This window comes from Cervus elaphus, chromosome 12, assembly GCF_910594005.1.
Source record: "Cervus elaphus chromosome 12, mCerEla1.1, whole genome shotgun sequence".
Classification (NCBI taxonomy): domain Eukaryota; kingdom Metazoa; phylum Chordata; class Mammalia; order Artiodactyla; family Cervidae; genus Cervus; species Cervus elaphus.
The window spans coordinates 51,918,178-51,936,869 of record NC_057826.1 but is presented as its reverse complement, the minus strand read 5'-3'; the positions used below and the strand labels follow the sequence as shown (position 1 = coordinate 51,936,869).

General features: G+C 42.7%; 1 protein-coding gene and 1 long non-coding RNA gene across 3 annotated transcripts in view; one reads left to right on the top strand and one right to left on the bottom strand.

Annotated features, from left to right (window-relative positions):
- The window catches only part of RORA (RAR related orphan receptor A), a 779,268-nt gene that overhangs the window by 55,970 nt on the left and 704,606 nt on the right, over positions 1-18,692 (top strand). The gene's annotated exons all lie outside the window — the stretch shown is intronic.
- Positions 1,982-12,511, bottom strand: LOC122704318. Its single transcript, XR_006343836.1, has 3 exons — positions 12,378-12,511; positions 7,122-7,206; positions 1,982-2,147 (listed from the first exon to the last, which is right to left on the bottom strand). It is a non-coding gene; the product is annotated as an uncharacterized LOC122704318 (long non-coding RNA).

Sequence of the window (18,692 nt, the reverse complement as noted above, 5' to 3'; positions counted from 1 at the left end):
GAGAAGCCCTGACCTGCTCTCTGCCCTGAAAAAGCGTGCTGGTTGCCAGCCGGGTCGGCCTTGCAGCATTCTCAGGACCAGACGGCCTGTGAGCCAGTGAGTTACTGGGTCCTGGTGTCTGTGAAAAAGACAGGCTCTTGGGTTGGACCGAAAGGGATTCAAAGCCTCTCCTTGCCAGTTACCAGCTGAATAACCTAAGCAAACTGTGCAGGCAAGTACTACTACGAGGAGTGAAAAATAGTGATATTTAGTGGGTGCCTAGTAAACATTTTTTTTTTTTTTCAAAAAATGAAGGATGAGGGTGTGAAACCAAAGGGAGGTCTCTGGGGCCCCAGTGGTACTTACTGTGGCTTGCATTAAAATTTGACCACATGGTTCCAGTTTACCTGTGTAAGAATGAACAAGGGTTTCCCTCACTCCTGTTGAAGCTACTGTTGCTTTATAGCGATAACCGTGGCTGACATCGTGGACGTTCTTTCAGGGAGCCTGGCAGTGTGCGGGGGACTAGACATGTATTCTCTTCTTACATTTTCATAACATCCTTCTCTTACATAGAGAGGGAGGCACAATAATGACCCTGTGACAATGTTCACCTCCCAATCCCCCGGACACGTGAGTACATTACTTCACAGATGTAGTAAGTTAAGGACCTTGAAGGGGGAATTCTCCTGGATGATGTGGGTGGGCCGAGTATAATCACATGGATCTTGTAAGATGGAGGCGAGAGGTCAGAGTTAGAGAAGGGGAGTGATGTGGGAATTAGAGGGGAGGGGTGAGGAGACAGAGCATGCCCGAACACATGAGCGAGAGGGAGGCAAAAATTTGAAGATGCTACACTGTTGGCTTTGAAGATGACAGGAGCGGCCATGAGGCACACACTGCAGGTGGCCTCTTAGAAGCTGGAAAAGGGAAGAAAATGAACTGTCCCCAGTGCTTCCAGAAGGAACACAGCCTGTCAACGCCTTGCTTTGAGGACTTCTGAGCTCCAGAACTGTAAGTGATACATTTATTATGTTATTTAAGCCACTAAGTGTGTGGTCGTTTGTTCCAGCAGCCATATGAAAATAATGTAGGTAGTCTCACTACTGTGTGCATTTGACAGATGAGGAAACTGGGGATCAGAAAGACAAAGCAGCTCTCCCTGGGTCACTCAGCCAGGGAAGTGGTACGCTGGGGAATCATGCTGAAATCAGGCTCCAGAGCCCATGCTTGCCGCCCTCGTGGTACACACAGCCTCTGCAGGAGGGGGCCTCTGGCACAGTCTGACTGCCCTCTGGGCCCTCTTTTCTATTTTACTTGCTTAGTAGAGTTGGCAGGAAGGTCCACAGCAGACTCAACGCTGGGGTGAAATGAGAGGAATTTTTCTTCCCAAATATGTTGTACCGTGAATGTGAGCCATCTCTCTTTTCTAAGGTGGTTTGTAAGGAAGGCAGTTTCTGGGGGCGGTGTTGAGAGGAAAACAGGAAGGGGCTTTTGCATCCAGTGCAGATCTCTCAGATGATTCAAAAAAGAGCTCCCCCAAAGTGCTTTTTCATGAAAATGGGGACAGGGGAATATAACACTTAAGAAACACTGAAGTGAAGAAAGCCTTGTAAGACTGGAGCAAGCCTGTATGGTGCAGGTCACAGCTGAACGGTGTTGTTCATCTCCCAAATGGAGGGGGCGGAGGGAAGACACTGCCTGTCCTCTCACTTAGTAAGTTTATCCTCTGGGATCAAAGACTCAGGAGCCTGGAGAAGAGGCAGCAAAACTGCCGACCAGGAGGGAAGCTCTGGCCGGAGGAGCTTCTGGTGGAGGATGCCAAGAATAGAGGCATCGTCAGGACCCCCAAGACCCAAGCTCCAGACTGAATTTTTATATATATATATATATTTCAATTTATTTATTTTAAATGAAGGACAGTCACTTCACAAGACTGTGGTGGCCCCTGCCACGCATAATGTTCTTAATATCGAAGGCAAGGGAGAGCCAGAAAGAAGCCCAGACTGTGTTTGAAGCTGTGAACAAGGATGCAGGTGGGAAAAGGCCAGAATGGCGGTGGTTAAGGTAGAAGGCAGTGAACACTGGTGGGTCAGTTCTGTGTTGACAGCTACAGGACCTAGTTACTGGAGTCAGGCCAGCTTCTTCTTTGAGGGTCTTCTGAGGCCCTGCGAGGAAGAATACAGCATTTGCACACATTTCTCTCAGGGAAGAACTAGCAGGATAGAGTCATAGGGAGGCACAGAGAAGAATGGAGGCTGGGATGAGAAAGAAACCACTGACTGAGGTGGACAGGAAAGAAATGACTAGTTACAGAGGCTAACTCTCAGGCAGGTTCTGTGCTAGACGTCATCACTTAAATTCTCTCGTTTAGGCAGTCAGAGATGCTGAGGTGGGTGTTACACTGTTTTGTAGAATGAGGCTCACAGAGGTTCAATCATTTGCCCAAACCCAGAGAGTCCATGCCAGAACCAGGAGTGAAACTTGGTTTTGGTTTTGAGCCCAGTATATTTTCCACCACACTGCATTGACTCCTGGGGGGAATCATAAAATGCCTCATGAGTTATTTAATGACGTGGAAAGCTGTTCAAGAGATATAGCTAAGTGGATAAAGCAGGTTATGTGAGCCAGCTCATATTAACACACATTTATCCTAAAAAGATCGAGATGAGTATGTAACACAGCCTAATGTCGTCAAGTGGATACCTCAGAGTATTGAAGTTGGGGGGGGGTGATTTGTTAAAATTCTTCTTATTGAGTCTATATTTTACAGATTTTCCATGGGAAACATTTAATGTGTTGATAAATACTAACAGCTCTGAGCTTCAGTTGAAAGAATTTGATCTGAGCAAAGGTTTCCAAGTATTTTAGAGGTACCTGAAAGGGGGTGGCCTTTGGGGAGTTTCCAAGCATATCAGAAGAGCAAGAGCAAATGTCGAGAAGCAGGACATGTTAGGACTGTTTTTGTGTCTGTGTGAATGTGCAGGAACCAAGGAATCACATGCGGCTGTAGTAATATGTAATATGTATGTGTAGGGCAATAGTGGGGTTGAGTATGGGTTGTGGAATTAGTGCCACCTTGCAGGGCCTTGAATGCCAGGTTAAGATTTGAAATGCTTTGCTGAAAGTAACAGTTAAACTGTGGCAAGGAATTAAGTGGGGACTTTGTTTTGGAGGTTGCTTTTTTGGTAGAGGAAACCTGGGGGGAGCCCCCTGATCCCAGCACTGCTGGTTCTGGGTTGTGGCACACCATCACCACCTAGTGGTTGCACAGCCAAATTGCAGGGCTAGTGGTCTTAGAGCCCCGATTGTAGAAAAACTGCATCAAAAGCCAGAAATCCTAGTCAAGGTACCTGTATCTCCAAAGAATTCCAAAGGTTTATAAATATCTGTATAAGGCATGGAATATTTTAGTCTTAACCTGGGTATCTCTAATGATGTGGACACTGCTGCTTTGAGTAATTCAAAATTGTTCCAACCCAGCAGATAAAGAACATTTATATCCTCTGGAATATATGAGTATCTGGGTTCAGTTGGAAGTTGAGAACACTTGATAGTTTTGAGACTTGTTATAAAGAATAAGAAACTTTAATTCCTACCAGGTTGACATTTAAGAGACTTAACTGCTCAGTACCAAATGAGCAGTGATTTTCACAGAAGCCCTCATTTCAGCTGATTCCATTGCCTGATTAGATGTCATTGCAACAAGGACTGGATTTTGAACAGAAGAAGAGTTGGAGATGTAGCTGATGTAGTGATTTTTTTTTTTTTTATCAGTATAACCAATTTGAGACATCTTCTGGCAACTAGGACTTTCTCATTCTCTGTTGTAATTCTAAGGAGGGCTGAGCTGAAAGAGTGAGCATAGCTTGGCTCAGATAGTTGTTGTTTCAGTAAGGATGTTAGGGAAGGTGGTTGGGGAGGCATACATGTGATCAAGAAGACGTAGCAAGGAAAAAGTCTTTAGAAAGAAAAAAAAAAAAAACAGAAGACAACTATTTTGGCTTTTAGCTGGCAGAGTAGCTGTGGACAAATGCACACAGAATCTGTCTGCTTTCCATGGAGGCCTCTTTGTGTTGGGATGAGTGCTTTGCAAAGAGTCCTGAAGTCTGGGTGCCAGCTCTGGCTCCACCCCTAATGAGCTCTGTAACTGGGCAAGGTGACTTAAGGCCACGTGTTCCTTAGCTGTAAAACTTGGTTTTTTAATCCATCTCTCTCTTTTTTAATCTCATGCAGTGGTGCTGTGAAGTTCAGTCAAACAACTCTTACAAGGTGATGTAATAGTTATTGGGGATGTGCAGTTTCTTTGAAAAGGCCAAATGCTGTGTAAAGTTTACCTCTGATTCCCTCCCCATTCCTCTTCCTTTCTGCTGCTCCTGCTCCCAGTCTATGTCAGTTCTTATTTCTGCCTCTGGCCCCAGCCCTTTTCTCTAGTCAGATTCAGAAGGTGGACAGGGGAACGTTTTTCTGGCATTCCAAGTTGTCTTATTTCACCTCTTGTCCACCAATGCCTGGTCCTGTGGTGTATATCTAGTAGGAAACTGGCCAGTTTGTCAGGTCCTGAATACTGTCAGTATCAACCTTGTCTCTCTTCACCAGCTTCCTCTGTAACTTCTTAAAGGAAATGGTTCTTTAAAAAGGTTGGTAGGGCCCCAGCCCTTACTTAGCTCTAATCAGGCAGCCCGCCTTTGGTCTGTCTGACATATTGGAGTTTGGAATGGGATTTCTTTGGGGTAAAGATTCTTTGGAAAAAAGAGTCTGAAAATATCAGCATTGACCTTGGTTTAGGATAAAGACCTTGGATCATAACAAAGAGATAAAGGACTAGACTCTGAAGAGGTGGAACAGCTATAAAATGCCACAAATGCCTTGGGAATAAACAGTGGACCTGGGTAGATGTAGCTACTTCAGAATGGTTGAAGGTGGGGCTGTCATTCCAGCAAGAAATAACCCCAAAGGATGAAGGCTGGAGTTGTATATATGATCAGTTTTTCAGTTGATGGTCTTTATCTAAGGTTGGTGAAAAACTGACTTCTGTCACTGGGTCCTTGGTGTGATGTTGACCTGGAGATGCTCCTCTCCAGGTTGGAGCAGCAAGAAGGTGAAAAGAATGAAACTGCATTCTTCCTATAAGACACAAATGCTGTGTTCACAATGACAGCAGTTGATTCTTTGGGGTTTGAGAGTAGAACCTGGGAAGAGAAACTACCTCAAGGTAGGAGCTTTGGGAGTGGGGTAGGTAGTATCGGGCGCAGGGTGACTGGGGACAGAACACCTAGTCTGGCTTGGGAAAGATTCTCTGTTTTAAAACAGCATTGTATTCATTACACATGTGCACTTGGAATTGAGCGGGACTTCTTTGGGGAGCGCTCCTGTTATTTGCAACAGTCTAATTTTTCTGTTATACCTCCATACCTCTCTTTTAATAATTAAAAAAATCAAAATGTGCAGCTTTCAGAGCTTTTGAGCTCTTAAAATGAGAACCTTCTTTAGAATCTGCAGATCTGGGGCAGAGGAATAACTATTCATTTAGGCCTGATAGATTCAGTATTTGGGATTACTGTGTCAGAGGTGGAGCAAAAGTGGTTCCAGCTCTGCTCAGGAGGAGAGAGCTGTCCAGCGCAAGTTCACAGGAGCAAGGAAGGGGCTTGTAGGTATTTGAGTGAGTGCCAGGTAATATCATCATTATAAATCCCTCTTGCCTTTTCATTAAAGCAGGACCTTTCAAGGCAAGGCTGTGTTATCTAGGCTTCTGTTGTTGTTCTTGATAAAAAAGAATGATACCTAATTGTTCAGGAAAAAACAAACATTTTTCCTTTTATTCTAATGGTCCTCCACCCCCCATCCCCTTCTCCCTAATTAGTCTGAAAGAGAGCAGCTTTACCACATAGGAAAATTAGTAGCCTGGCAGCTTTTGGGGTTTGAGGACTGCTGAAAGGCAACAAATATGGGAAATATCTTTAAAAGTGCTGGTGAAACCTTTTCCTCAAAGTCAGAAAAAAGCACACATAAATACATAGTTAAGAATGGACTCCCCACATGTTTTTGATCTGAGAAGTCACTGAGCCATCTGGCTTAACATTGGCTGTTCCAGGGATAGACACGCTGCAGTAAGAGATGAAGTCTCTGATTTTGAGAGCTTGTCAGGGTTTTCCCTTGTTGTTTATTTTGGGCAGACACATGATTAAATTATCCAGAAGTTTATTGAGCCTCAGTAATCTGACTAATTTAGATCAAATTAGTCTGTGTTACCCTGGGCAAGTCACATGATTTCAACCAAGCCTTAGCTTCTCCATGTGAATCAGGGAGATAACCGCCTCTTTTTGAAAGGAAACAATACCTAAAGAGCTTATGGCAATCCTTTGCCTATGAAACGCTCTCTGAAGGATGTTGGATATGATGGTTGGCAGGCTGTGCATTGATTCAAGATGAGAAGGTGACACCAGATTTCCTGCAAGAATTCTGTATAAGTCATCTTTGTTCCAGAGCAAACCTGCAGCTCTAATTTCTCTCCTCCCTAACCAGCTACCATTGATTGTTTAGCTCAATGTGTACCAACATTTCCACACATCTGGACTCAATTTTCTCTCTTCCCTCCACAGCCCCGCTGCTCTGGGAGGAAGTATTGAGCACAAATTGTTCTTACTTTGAAGGTTAGGCTCATGCCTGAGTGTTAGTTGGTGGTGCTTTCTTGCCTTGTCTAACTGTCAGTTTCTAGAACCTTCTACATGCTCTGCCCTGAGGCCTTGATGATTTTTGGAATGATGACTTGCCCCTGAGAAGATCGTAGTAGATGCTCTGGTCTGTGGATTTTGACTTAACCCGGTGCGAACTGGAACATGAATGTTCTTGGTTTCTCCTCCAGGACCTAGGACCCTGGCCTGCTTGATTCCCATGTAACCATCTGTGCTTGGGTAAAATGATACTGAAACAACTGGTGTGTACAAGCATAGACACACAAATAAATGGAGATCCAGATACCTGCAGAAGAAGAAGCAGAATCTGGTAACCCCTCCCCCGCCCGTCCCCCTGCCCCTCTCCCCGGGAATAGACAGAGAGAAGTCCTCATGGGTAGCTATATTGGATGTGATTCTTTGGCTACCTGCAGCCACTGACACTGATTCATGGATGTGTTGACTTACCTGGGCTATATCAGGTCTCAGCACCTTGTGAGCTGTTCTGCCGTGTGCAGCGGGTGACACGCAGATGAGACGGCCCGTTCCAACCCTATTAAATGGAGCATAAGACAGTTCTACATTCTGCCAGATTCCTCAGTGATCATGGGCTTTTGTCTAGTTTTATACTGGAGAAGTATAATGAGGATTGAGTAGTTGGAAACTGGTCACAAAGTAGCTTGTATGCAGCTGAAGGAGCACTGGGCTGTGTGTCTGGAGACCTTGTTAGTGGTCTCAGCTTGTGACTATGGATAAAACACTTAACCTTCGTCTTGGACTTTGGCTTCTTTAGCTCTAAGATGAAGCTGCTGGTCTTGGTGAGCCAGCCCTTGAACTCTAATAATTTATAAAAAATTAATTTGAAATGTCAGGGCTAAAAGAACCCTGGATTACTCTCGTCTTGCCCTCACGTTGCTCAGATTTGGTGGAGTCCCTTACCAAGACCATTGCCTGTGAGCCTGGCGTGGAAGTGCCCTTGTGACTCGAGAAGCAGAAATGCTGCTGCCGGGAGGATCTCCTTCATGAACCGTCCTACACCTGAAGCTGGTCTTCAGGGTGTAGCCTGACAGGCCTTTTGCCAAGACTGGTTTCTATGAAAATACACGCAAATGTGTTCCTTTTTTTTGGCATTACCATTTTTTCACTTCGTTTGGTATAAACACCAAAGTTAGCTGTTAGAAATTATCACCATTGTAATGTGACCTAGATTCAGAGAGTCCACAAAGTGGTCACTGAACACATCTTTCTCTGGGTCTTCTGATGACCCAGGGCACATTGACATGGGGAAAACTACATGTCCATTTCAGAGCAAGTTCATTCAAGCTGTGGGAACTCGTTGTTACACTGTAGAATATTGGCATGTGTACATATGGGGGAAAAGTATATGTCCATTTCAGAACAAGTTCATTATAGTTATAGAAACTCGTTATTACACTGTAGAATATTTTGAAAACCATCCTTAATTTCTTATTATAGGCAAAATATTTGCATATTTTGCAATAGAAAGTGATAAAGTATCCTAGAAATGGCATATTAGTATATGTATAAATTTCTATTTTGTATCTATGTTCAACCTTTTATGTTAAATATTAGAGCTTATCCATTTCCCATATGATTGAAAGTAGTTCAAAAACATAATTTTCAGTGGTTGCATATATCGTCCATAATAGTTTCATAATTCATTAACTGTTGCCACAATGTATCAAAACAGCTTTTTAATTTAGACCTTGCAAAGTTTTTGTTCTAAAGTGGCCTCTGTAGGTAGGAAGACAAATGGTCTTCAGACTAATAGATTTAAGTTCATGTTGATTGTGAGAAGAAATTGCAGGTAATTAACATCTTAAAATTTTCTATTCTAGCCACAATCTAAGATGTTTAAGAATTCATAAGAACTTCTTTTGAAGATTCTATTTTTATCCTTATGTGTGACTAAACACAATAATAGAGTCAAAACAATAAAACATGAAGGAAAGATAGGAAGGAATGAAAAGTGACATTAATGGAATACAGGCTATATGGAGGCACATACATCATCTCATAAGGTTGTCATGACCAGTGAGATAAACGGTACCTTACTTCAAAGAGACAAAACTGAGCTCGAAAAGTTTTGCACTGGCCCAGGTTTATCCAGCTGGAAAGTGGCAAAACCAACATTTGAACCTAGGTCTATCAAATCCAAAATAACAAATTCTCAGGACTTTCTTGGCAGTCCAGTGGTTACGACTCCATGCTTCCACGGCAGGGAATGTGGGTTTGATCCCTGGTTTGGGAACTTAAGATTCCACATGTCAGGCAGCATGAGCAAACCACCTCTGCCCCAGAAAACAAACCAAAATCCCTTATAAAGAAACAAAATACCAAATTCTCCTAAAATGTATTAATGTGAAAGCCTGACTTGAGGTAACTGCTACCTGCTTCAGGGCCCCACATCGCTGCAAATCTGTTGGAGAAACTCAGAAAGACAGCCCCTGCTCTTGAGGATACTTGGCTCCTGAGACCCACTGGGACCTGGGAGGGTGGGGTTCACATGGGATCCAAGTAGATGCTCAGGTTCCAGCATCTCCCCTCCTTTAGCTTCAGTTGGAGCGACCCAGCTTTTCCTAGTATTGCAGACCTGGCTTCTGAGTCAGATGTCCCACCCCCTGCCCCACTTGTGCAGCTGGGCCCTCCTCAAAGCAGCAGAATTCCTGTCCTGGTGTTGGGTGAGGATATGGTTGGCTTTTCAAGCGAACTTGGCTTGAAGCAGATCTGTGCTCCCCCAGTGCAAAGTGGGCATGTTAGAGTGGTACATCCCCTGAAACATCTTCCCCAGATTTCTAATGGAAACTCCCTTCATTGAACAGATTATTGGCTGGGACTCAGTGAAAAAATTTTCTCTTTGTACTAACTCTGTATTTGTGACTTTCACATCTTCATTTATGAAGACAATTATCTTCTTAACCCCCTAAGAGTTCCCACTCAGAGATTTGTCTGTCTTGGCTATGATCAATCATGATGGCTCTAAAATAGCATGCAAGTCTGAAATGCCTCTCTTGCCACTTTTTCTTATCACCTCTGCAGTGTACTTACTTCTCCATTTATTCATCAAGCAGGTACTGAAGACCACCTCAGGACCAGGCCTGGAGCCTGACTGCCTCCTCACCACTGTCTCTTTTCTTACCATTTGTAGAATGCGGTTTTACGAGGGATTTTTTTTTTTAACCTTTATTGAAAGTACTAATAAGGATAAACTTATTTACTGAGTATTAAAGTTCAATAGTAAGACGCCATAGTGTGAAATGTTTCAACATTAAAACAACAGTGCTGTGAAAATAAATTTTAACATAGCATGAACTTGTAAATTATGAAAAAAAAAAAAAGCATCTTTCTCACCTCAGTTACTTTACATATGTTACCTTAGGCTAAAGACCTAGCAAGCTAACATCTATAAACAGGGAACTGCTTTTACTAGTATCGGTAATTAGAGGCAGGTTTATGCAGCTTTGCTGTTTTTTGTTTTAACTTGGTCTTGTCAATTCTTGTATTAGTGCTCCCTGTCACTACCATGAAAGCTTATGTGGTGTGATGCTTTAAGTTTATAAAACTCTCCCATTTAAAAAATCCATCACAACAGCTTTTGAGGTATGTACATACTAGTGTTCCCACTGTACAGACAAGGAAACTGAGGTCACCTCGCCGGTGATCACGGAGAAGGAAATGAATCATTTTCTCAGGGTCCACTACCTCCTAGTTTGATTTTTCAGAATTGGATAGGAATGGTATTTGTTGTTGTTGGGGTATACTTGTCCCCAGAGCCTCACAAATGAAAATCTCAGTAAACAAGTATTCCTGCTTGAATGCACAAATGTTTTTCATTTACAGTAGAGAGCTAAACCTCAAAAAATGAATATGGTGATAGCTAGTATTCTTTATGGACAACTGCTCAAACTAGTGAAATATACATAATATGTCGTTGCCACTGTCCGTTCAAAATACAGTGTGATTGATGTGAAGGTACATTATTACCCTCAGTATGTTGCTGGAATGGATGAATGCAACACTGAGGGGTATTTTGAAACACAATGTGAGGTTTCCTGATTAGAAATGTTCTTGAACTAAAATATCCTCTCAGTGAAAAGCTTTTTTGTGGTTACAAAAAAAGATCAGCATCTCACAGGTTACCCGATTTGCTAATTACTTAGAATTCAGATCAGGTATTTGTGGTGAAATTAGTATGCAAAAACCATCAGTTTTTGACAAGGACTTCTGATGGAAGAAAGAGAGAGCTGTAGGTGATAACGTGGTAAGAAAAAAATGGGGAGTAAATTTTCAGGGTTAAATTTTGTCGTCTAGGTTAGATGATGGCTTAATGTTTTAATCATGGTTTGCCAGAGTAGATGGATACATAGGAAAGGCAAAGCCATTTCTTTATGAGAAGGGTCTCAAAGGCTGGGACTTTTCCTTCTAAAAGACTGGTAACTGAAACTCTTAATTGGGATGAGTTACCCCCTTGCATTTCATGTAGGGAATTTGCCAGAGCTGGTTGGTTTCTAATTAACAAAGGGTAGGAGGTAGTTCTTAATGTATTGACTCAGAGGCCCTGCTTTGCCTATGTTGATTTATATATATTATCTACTGTCTGTATATTTATATGTGAGTTACTCTGTTTTCTTAAGTCTAGTTCTCAAATGACTGAGGCTGAATCCAAGGGAAAAGCCTATGATATTTGGGTCATGTGCTTCCCTTTGTAGCCTCTGTCCTTGGCTACAGGTGCTAATAAAAATATGAGTGCAGTATTAATAGTGTACTTTTTTATTGTGGTCCTCACTGCTCCATCACTGGTTCCATCCTTTAAACACAAGAGACTTTTCGCTTCAGAATGACTCACTCCTAAGAAGGAATGGAGCTCCTTTATTCTCAAGTCTTTCATCAAATATTGTTTTACCTGACATGACAGTTCTTGCAATTATCCAGATGGTGAGCTATTTCTTAGCTTCTTGGAGCCTCAGTTACTACATCTGTAAACTGGGTAGTGGGGGGAAGGGGAATAATGGCACCAACCTCAAAGGATTAGATGAGAAGTGAATCAGTGATATTTGCAAAGCACTAGAAAGGTGGCTGGTATTAATATATAGCAAGGGCCCAAAGACTGTTGATTCAAAAAAGGCAAAGATTGCTGCCCAGAAAGTAATGAGCTTCCTACCTATGTAGACATAAAACAGGTTAAAATAATGTGCCTGTGTGCAATATTATCTACCCTGGAGGGGGAATGGAAGGTTAGCATCCAATGAATGTTCCAGCTTTCCCATCCCCCACCGGTTCTCCGTAGTTGAGAATTCAGGACTTAGAAAAACATCCTGGCTGACTTCCAGGAGAGATGATCCTGCCAGGGAGGAGACTGTCAGACTTTCCTTTAAGCCACGTCAGATGAGCACGTATTCCCCTGCTGTCTGGAGGAGTGGAAAACTCCGCACTGTCACTGCAGGCACTCTGGAGATCAAGTCTGTCAGGATAGAATTGCTCATCCCCTACTCTGGATGAGGGCTTGGTCTCCTAGTCGGCCATGTGATCAGCACTCTGTTGGGGATAGTGGTCCTGCAGCTTCTCCTGAAAGGGAACTGGGGAAGCTCTACGGATCCACATGCAGCTGGAATTGGGCCTTGGCACATTCTCTCATGGATAGCCAGTGGCTCTCATGCTCTCCAGAGGTTGGGGTTTGGGTTCAACCAAGGAACATACACATACCTCCGAGGCCTGATGTTGTAGCTCTTTGCAGCTCCGTGAATTAAGGGATTTTACTGACGTGGGTCTGCAGCGTGTGGTGGTTGGCTGGTGCTGCTTTCATTTTTATCCCTTTGTCCTTCCATGCGTGCATTTACCCATCCATTTATTCAACAGTCCTTTAGTAATAGCCTACTTTGTGGCAGTCACTAGTCTTGGGCTAGTCACTATAAACACTAGTGGGACAGATCTATGTAAAATGAATCACAAGGATTTTATTTCAGCTGTGTGTGCCAGTTACTTTTCATAGTGCCTGGCTCTTGAGGGTAGGTGTGTCCCTTAAATCTTGGCTATTTGAGAGCAATTGGATAAGTATTATAATCAAGCTGCCTGCAAGGTGCTCTGAGAACCAAATATATGGTATTTGTATAGCACAAATACATGATTTTGCCCAGTATTTAACTTTACACTTTGGTTTCATATTCACTATTTTATTTGCTCTACTCAATAATTCTTAGATTAAAAAGTGTGTGTGTGTTTTTTTTTTTTTTTCCTTGATAGATGAAACACCAGGAGCTAACTGAGCTCTCCAGTATCAGACAGTGTTGGTTACTGTGACCAGGATGACCTCTCTCTTGTTTGAAGTCCCTTTTTTGCATTCATGGCATTGCTTATATCAGGCTAAAGAGCTATTTTCTCTCCCAAGAGGTGGTAAGACCCAATGTTTCCAGTGATATCATCTGTTCCCATTTGGCCAAAGTATTTGGTTTTGGTCATTTATTAATCCCATAAACATACTGAGTATATTCCATGTGCCAGGAGCTAACATAAGTCTTGTGTTTTAAGATTTACTCCATGTACCAATGTGGGGTTTTTGTGTGTGTGGGTTTGTTTTTTTGCTTGTTTGTTTCCTGAAGGTGGGAAAAGAATTCTGCCTTGAAAATTTTATTAATTGATCTTATTGACATATAGTTGATTTACAATATTACAATGTTGTGTTCATTTCTACTGTACAGCAGTGATGAGTTAACCATTACTTTGAAAATGTATTAATCGTACTATTGCTGGGGTGATTGGGAAGGGACTTGGGGCTCTGACAGTCCCCAGGTTCTTCATTAAGAACACTCTTCTTCCCATTCATTCCAGAAGACAGAGGGTGTTGAGCCAAATCTCCGCAGGTCATGGTTTACATTCTGGAAGATCGTTTTCAAAAGCAGAGCCTTGCCCTTATATAGCCTTGTTAGGGGTGATCTAGAACAAGCTTATTAAGCTCTCCTCACTCAGCTTTCTCATAATCTGTAAAGTGGAGGGGTCTGGAGGAGTCTCCAGCTCCATGGTCCTCTATAGTTCCAAGCCTTGGCTGTATTTCATGGCCCTAACCTAGAGGATGGTACATAGAATGCCGTCATTCCCAAAATTTTCCTCCTTCCCAAACTGCCTGTACCTCCTAAGGTCTCAGGCTTCCTGTTTGCTTTTCACTCCCACAGATTCCTGCTGGGCTGTTCTCTGGCGCCATCTCTCCCCATCTCTGGGGAACATAATAGACTAGACTCCATGGAGCAGCCTCTTCCATGAGCTAATTTATGACTCATGTGCTGTAGGGGGTTCAGGCCTCTGGGGGGAGAAGGGAGACTTCCCTTTGTTTCTTCCTTTTGCTTGTAAGAAACAACTCAAGGAACCTACTGTCTCTGGCAGACTCCTTTTCTACATAATATTGGACCCTTTGCAAAAATTGCAAAACAGCAACAACAAAAAAACTCTAGAATTATCCTAAACATGGTAACAAGAACAGCTATTTAAACATGTTAATACCTCTCTTGTGACTACCCCCCTTTCTTTTTTAAATCCTCTTTGCTTTGCTTTATACTCTTAAAAAAAAAATGACAAGCAACTGGCTTGTCACCCAATAAAGAGTAGGAACAGCCCTTGACTTTGAGCAGCTCATGAGATTTTTCGTCTGCAAAAGTTTTAGGGAATTTCTTCCAGAAAAGTCATGTGGCGGGTAAATGGTTGCAGCTGGATTGATACTCTGCCTATTGGAGTCCGAGGCATCAGTGGCATCTGTCTCTCTCTAATTGATCCCATTTTCCAGAACACAAAGCCTAGAAGACATACTTGCCCATTCCTACCTTGAAAATGCTAGGGTCACCCTTTACCTTGAGTGTGAGGAGAAGAAAGTCACTCTTTTGAGGTGTCAGAATCTCTGGAACTGCACCAAGTGATTGACCACATTTGCTATATCTAGACGTATCATCAGCCTTTGTCAAGTTTCTGCTGTGGTTGGATAATTAACGTTATTGGAGGAAACAATGAATTTTATCCCCCTCTCACAGCTAACTAGAGTTTGTCAAGCATCACACACAAGTGTATTTTGCTTTATCTTTCCCATTTGAATGATGTCTATTGCCCAAGAGCCTGAGGTTGTAACTCTCCAAACAGCCAGAATCCATTTAAAGAGGAAAAACCAAGCAACTGTTCTAGCTTTGCTCCTTAACTTTTCTCCCTTCTTTCTTTCATTAGAATGGAAACACTTTTGGTGTCTTAAATTGAATCTGGCTGTGTTTACAGTTTACATGACTAAAGAAGAGTTGGTTCCAATATTGAGAACCAGGAAAATGATCATGTCTGTATCATTGATTAGCCCAAAGATCTTGCCTCAGTTGACATCCCCTCCGTAACGGAGGAAGCAGAACCATCATTTTTCATATTTCTCAGTTCACTCTTTACTGTTGGACCAGTGTGTATCTTCTGCCGGAATACATGGCAGACATAATGGATGACATAACCAATGACATTTCCATGCAGGAGACACACCCATGTGGAGGCATAGATAAAGTGGGAATTTTAGCTCCTACATCACTGTATTCTTTCTCATTTGAGAATCCATATCAGAATATAGGGCTGCAAGAGGAGCTTTATTAAGTGATAGCCTTTAGTCCCTTTAATTTTTGTAGGAAACCTTAATTGAATGAAAACTTGAGAAGGTGTCCTGTTCTTAGCTACAAATAGTGAATGACACATCTGGAATGACAGGTCATCTAGAGTCACTGAGAACTATTTCTTTCCATTCCAGAGATTTTCCACTGACCTCTTGCCCAGAAGTTTGGTTGGTAATGGATCACTGTAGTGTGGTTTCTTAGTAATAGTATTTTTCACTTTGAAAACCAGGGCATGAAAAAGCTTATAGGCCTGAGAGTCAGTGCAGCCTGCCTGGTATATATTATATTAGCGATATATTAGTACCTGGCAGATGGCCTCAAGGAAATTTGGTGTAAGCATCAAGTCAGTTTATCTGTGGCTCCTTCCTGTGTTGCCCTAGGTACTGCATGAATGTGTACTCAGTCACGTCCAACTCTTTGCGACCCCATGGACTGTAGTCTACCAGGCTCCTCTGTCCATGGAATTTTTCAGGCAATAATACTGGAGGGGGTTACCATTTCTTCCTCCAGGGGAAGCAATTCCCAGGTGACACAGTGGTAAAGAATCTGCCTGCCAATGCAGGAGACACAAGAGACTCGGATTCCATCCCTGGGTCAGGAAGGTCCCCTGAGTATAATGGCTGAGACTGGCTCTCCAGCCTGGGCCTCCATGTCATTGTGTGTCCTTGCATAACACTCTGCTCCTTAGGGTTCTGAGCAATTGAAGAGGGAGCCCATGCATGAAACTCATGATCCAGAATGCACAAGGTCATTACCAATGCATGTAGCCATAGAGAAGAGTCATGGAGTTTTAGAGCCAGAAGAAAATTTAGAGCTTGTCATGCCCAAATCCCCTCATGCAAATCAATTAACAAAAATTATATAGCCAAACATTCACATCTATGCCCTGTAATTAGTAACTGGAGTTTGAGGTACTCAACAAGGTAATAAAGCCCATTAACAGTCATCAGACCCATGGAGTCTCTTTGGCACAGCTAGTGGGTTAGCAACTGCTTGCTGGATGAAGTAGTTGAAAGGAAGAAAATACTATCTCTCTGGGTGTGTTGAGCCCCATCCAGCCTGGGCCAGTCATGCCCACATGTCCTTTCCTGTAAGAATCAGCAGAATTTCCCTCATTTGTCTGAAGGTTGGAGAAGGATCAAAATCTTGAGAGACAAACCATCCCATCCCACTTAAGGAGTATACCGAGTAAGCTTATTGGAACAGGATATTAACCTGAAATGGGTTTATCATGTGATTTTCCCTGGTTCAAGGACAAACTCCTGGATTTGGTGTTAAGACCCAGCCCCTTGGGGCTCCAGCTTGCCCTTCCAGAGTCCTTTCCCACCCTACATGCCTGCTTCAGGCTGCAGGACTTCTTGTGGATCTTCCAGCCTTCTCTGCCCTCTCATGACGCTCTTTCTGACGGAACTCTGTTAGGAAGCCTTTCCTCCCGTAGTTGACTTGGCTTACTTCTGTTCCCCCTTGAAAGGCCAGTCCAGCTGTGATTTGTCTTCCCCTAAAATGTCAGGGACATCGATGACTCCTCTGTCTGTAGTGCTTTGTCCGTACCCGCCTCTTTGTTGTTGTTTAGTGGCTTAAGTCACGTCTGATTCTTTTGAAACCTCATGGATGGTAGCCCACCAGGCTCCTCTCTCCATAGGATTTCCTGGGCAAGAATACTGGAGTGGGTAACCTTTTCCTTTTCCAGGGGATCTTTCTGACCCAGGGATTGAACCCACGTCTCCTGCATTGGCAGGCAGATTCTTTACCACTGAGCCACTTGGGAAGCCCTGTTACTTCCCCTGACCGTTGCCCATTATCCTATAGTTGACTGTTCTGAGCTGATTGTTCATTTGAAACAGAAGATCAGAGAATCTTTTTCTTCTCCTCGCTTAACCTAGCAAGGCATGTAGGTCCCTAAGAAATACCTGAGTGTGCAGGACAGATGAATAGACACAGGAACTGCCTTCCTGGTTTATCTTTTATTTAAGTGTAGTAAGAGCAGGAAATCTGTCTGGTTTGTTCACTGCTGAATGATGGCCCAGCTTCTCGAATAGTAGTTAGCGCATAGTAGATTTGAATACATATTTGTTGAATGAATGAAACACAATGGAATTTTTTTTCAAAAATTTAACTGAAAAGATAGTAGATTTCTGTTCAAAAGTATGACCGATTTAGAAGAAAATATGTTAGACCTATAGTGATTCTTTTTTTCACAGTGAGTTCACATCTTTGTCATCTTTCTCAAGGACTGCCACTTGCTTCTGGTAGCTTCTTGTCATTCACAGTCAGGCAGGAGCTAATCTGTTTCTCCATGGTAGGAACTGGGGAATCTTTGAGGAAAGGGGAGTTAGGGTCACAGACTTTAGAAAAATGCCCATTTAAAAAATGTTTTTAAAAACTTTATATTGAAGTATAGTTGATTAACAATGTTGTATTAGTTTCGGGTGTGCAGCAAAGTGATCAGTTATCCATATACATGTATCTATTCTTTTTCAAATTCTTTTCCCATTTAGGTTATTGCAGAGTATTGAGCAGAGTTCTCTGTGCTACTTGTAGGTCTTTGTTGATTATCTGTTTTAAATATAGCAGAGTGTACCTGTCAATCCCAAGCTCCCCAAAAGGTTAATTTAAAATGTGTTTATAACACTGACTTCTCTACCACAGCCTTTCCTGGTTTCATTCCCTACTAGGACATTTGAGGGAGCGGGACAGCAAGTATGTGCAGTTGTGTTTAGTTTAGGTATAGAGGAGAGAAGCTACTGAGTTGCAGAAAGTGTTTGGCATAGCACTAGGATTTTCCCCAAGCTACTATGACTGACAGCTTGATGGAGAAAGATGAACAGCTATTTTCACCACCTCTAAAGCAAACTGGGCCTTCTTTACAACATGAACATGGCAAGTGGCAAGACAAGTGCAAGGCACTTGCAAGGTACATGGCAAGACAAGGCAAGAGCAAGTTAGTTGCTCATTCGTGTCCGACTCTTTGTGACCCCTGGACTGTACCCTGCCAGGTTCCTCTGTCCATGGGATTCTCCAGGCAAGAATACTGGAGTGGGTTGCTGTTTCCTTCTCCAGAAATCTTCCCCATCCAGGGATCAAACCCAGGTCTCCTGCATCACAGACAGATTCTTTATGGTCTGAGCCACCAGGGAAGCCCAACTGTCTGCAAATAGCAGACACACAGATTGGAGGGCAGTATCCTGTTTTGTTGGTTGATTTTTGCCTTGCACTGATCATAGTGCTCTGCTTACACTAAGCTATGAATAAATAGGTGTTGTATTTAAAGGAAATGCTTGTTTCATCATCAAAAAAGGTGTTAGATGTTAGATCTTGAAAACTTTCCATTTAAAAATGAAAACGATTTTGCCCAGGAAAGGGAATATTCAGTTCAAGGTGTCACAGATCTCTAGTGGCA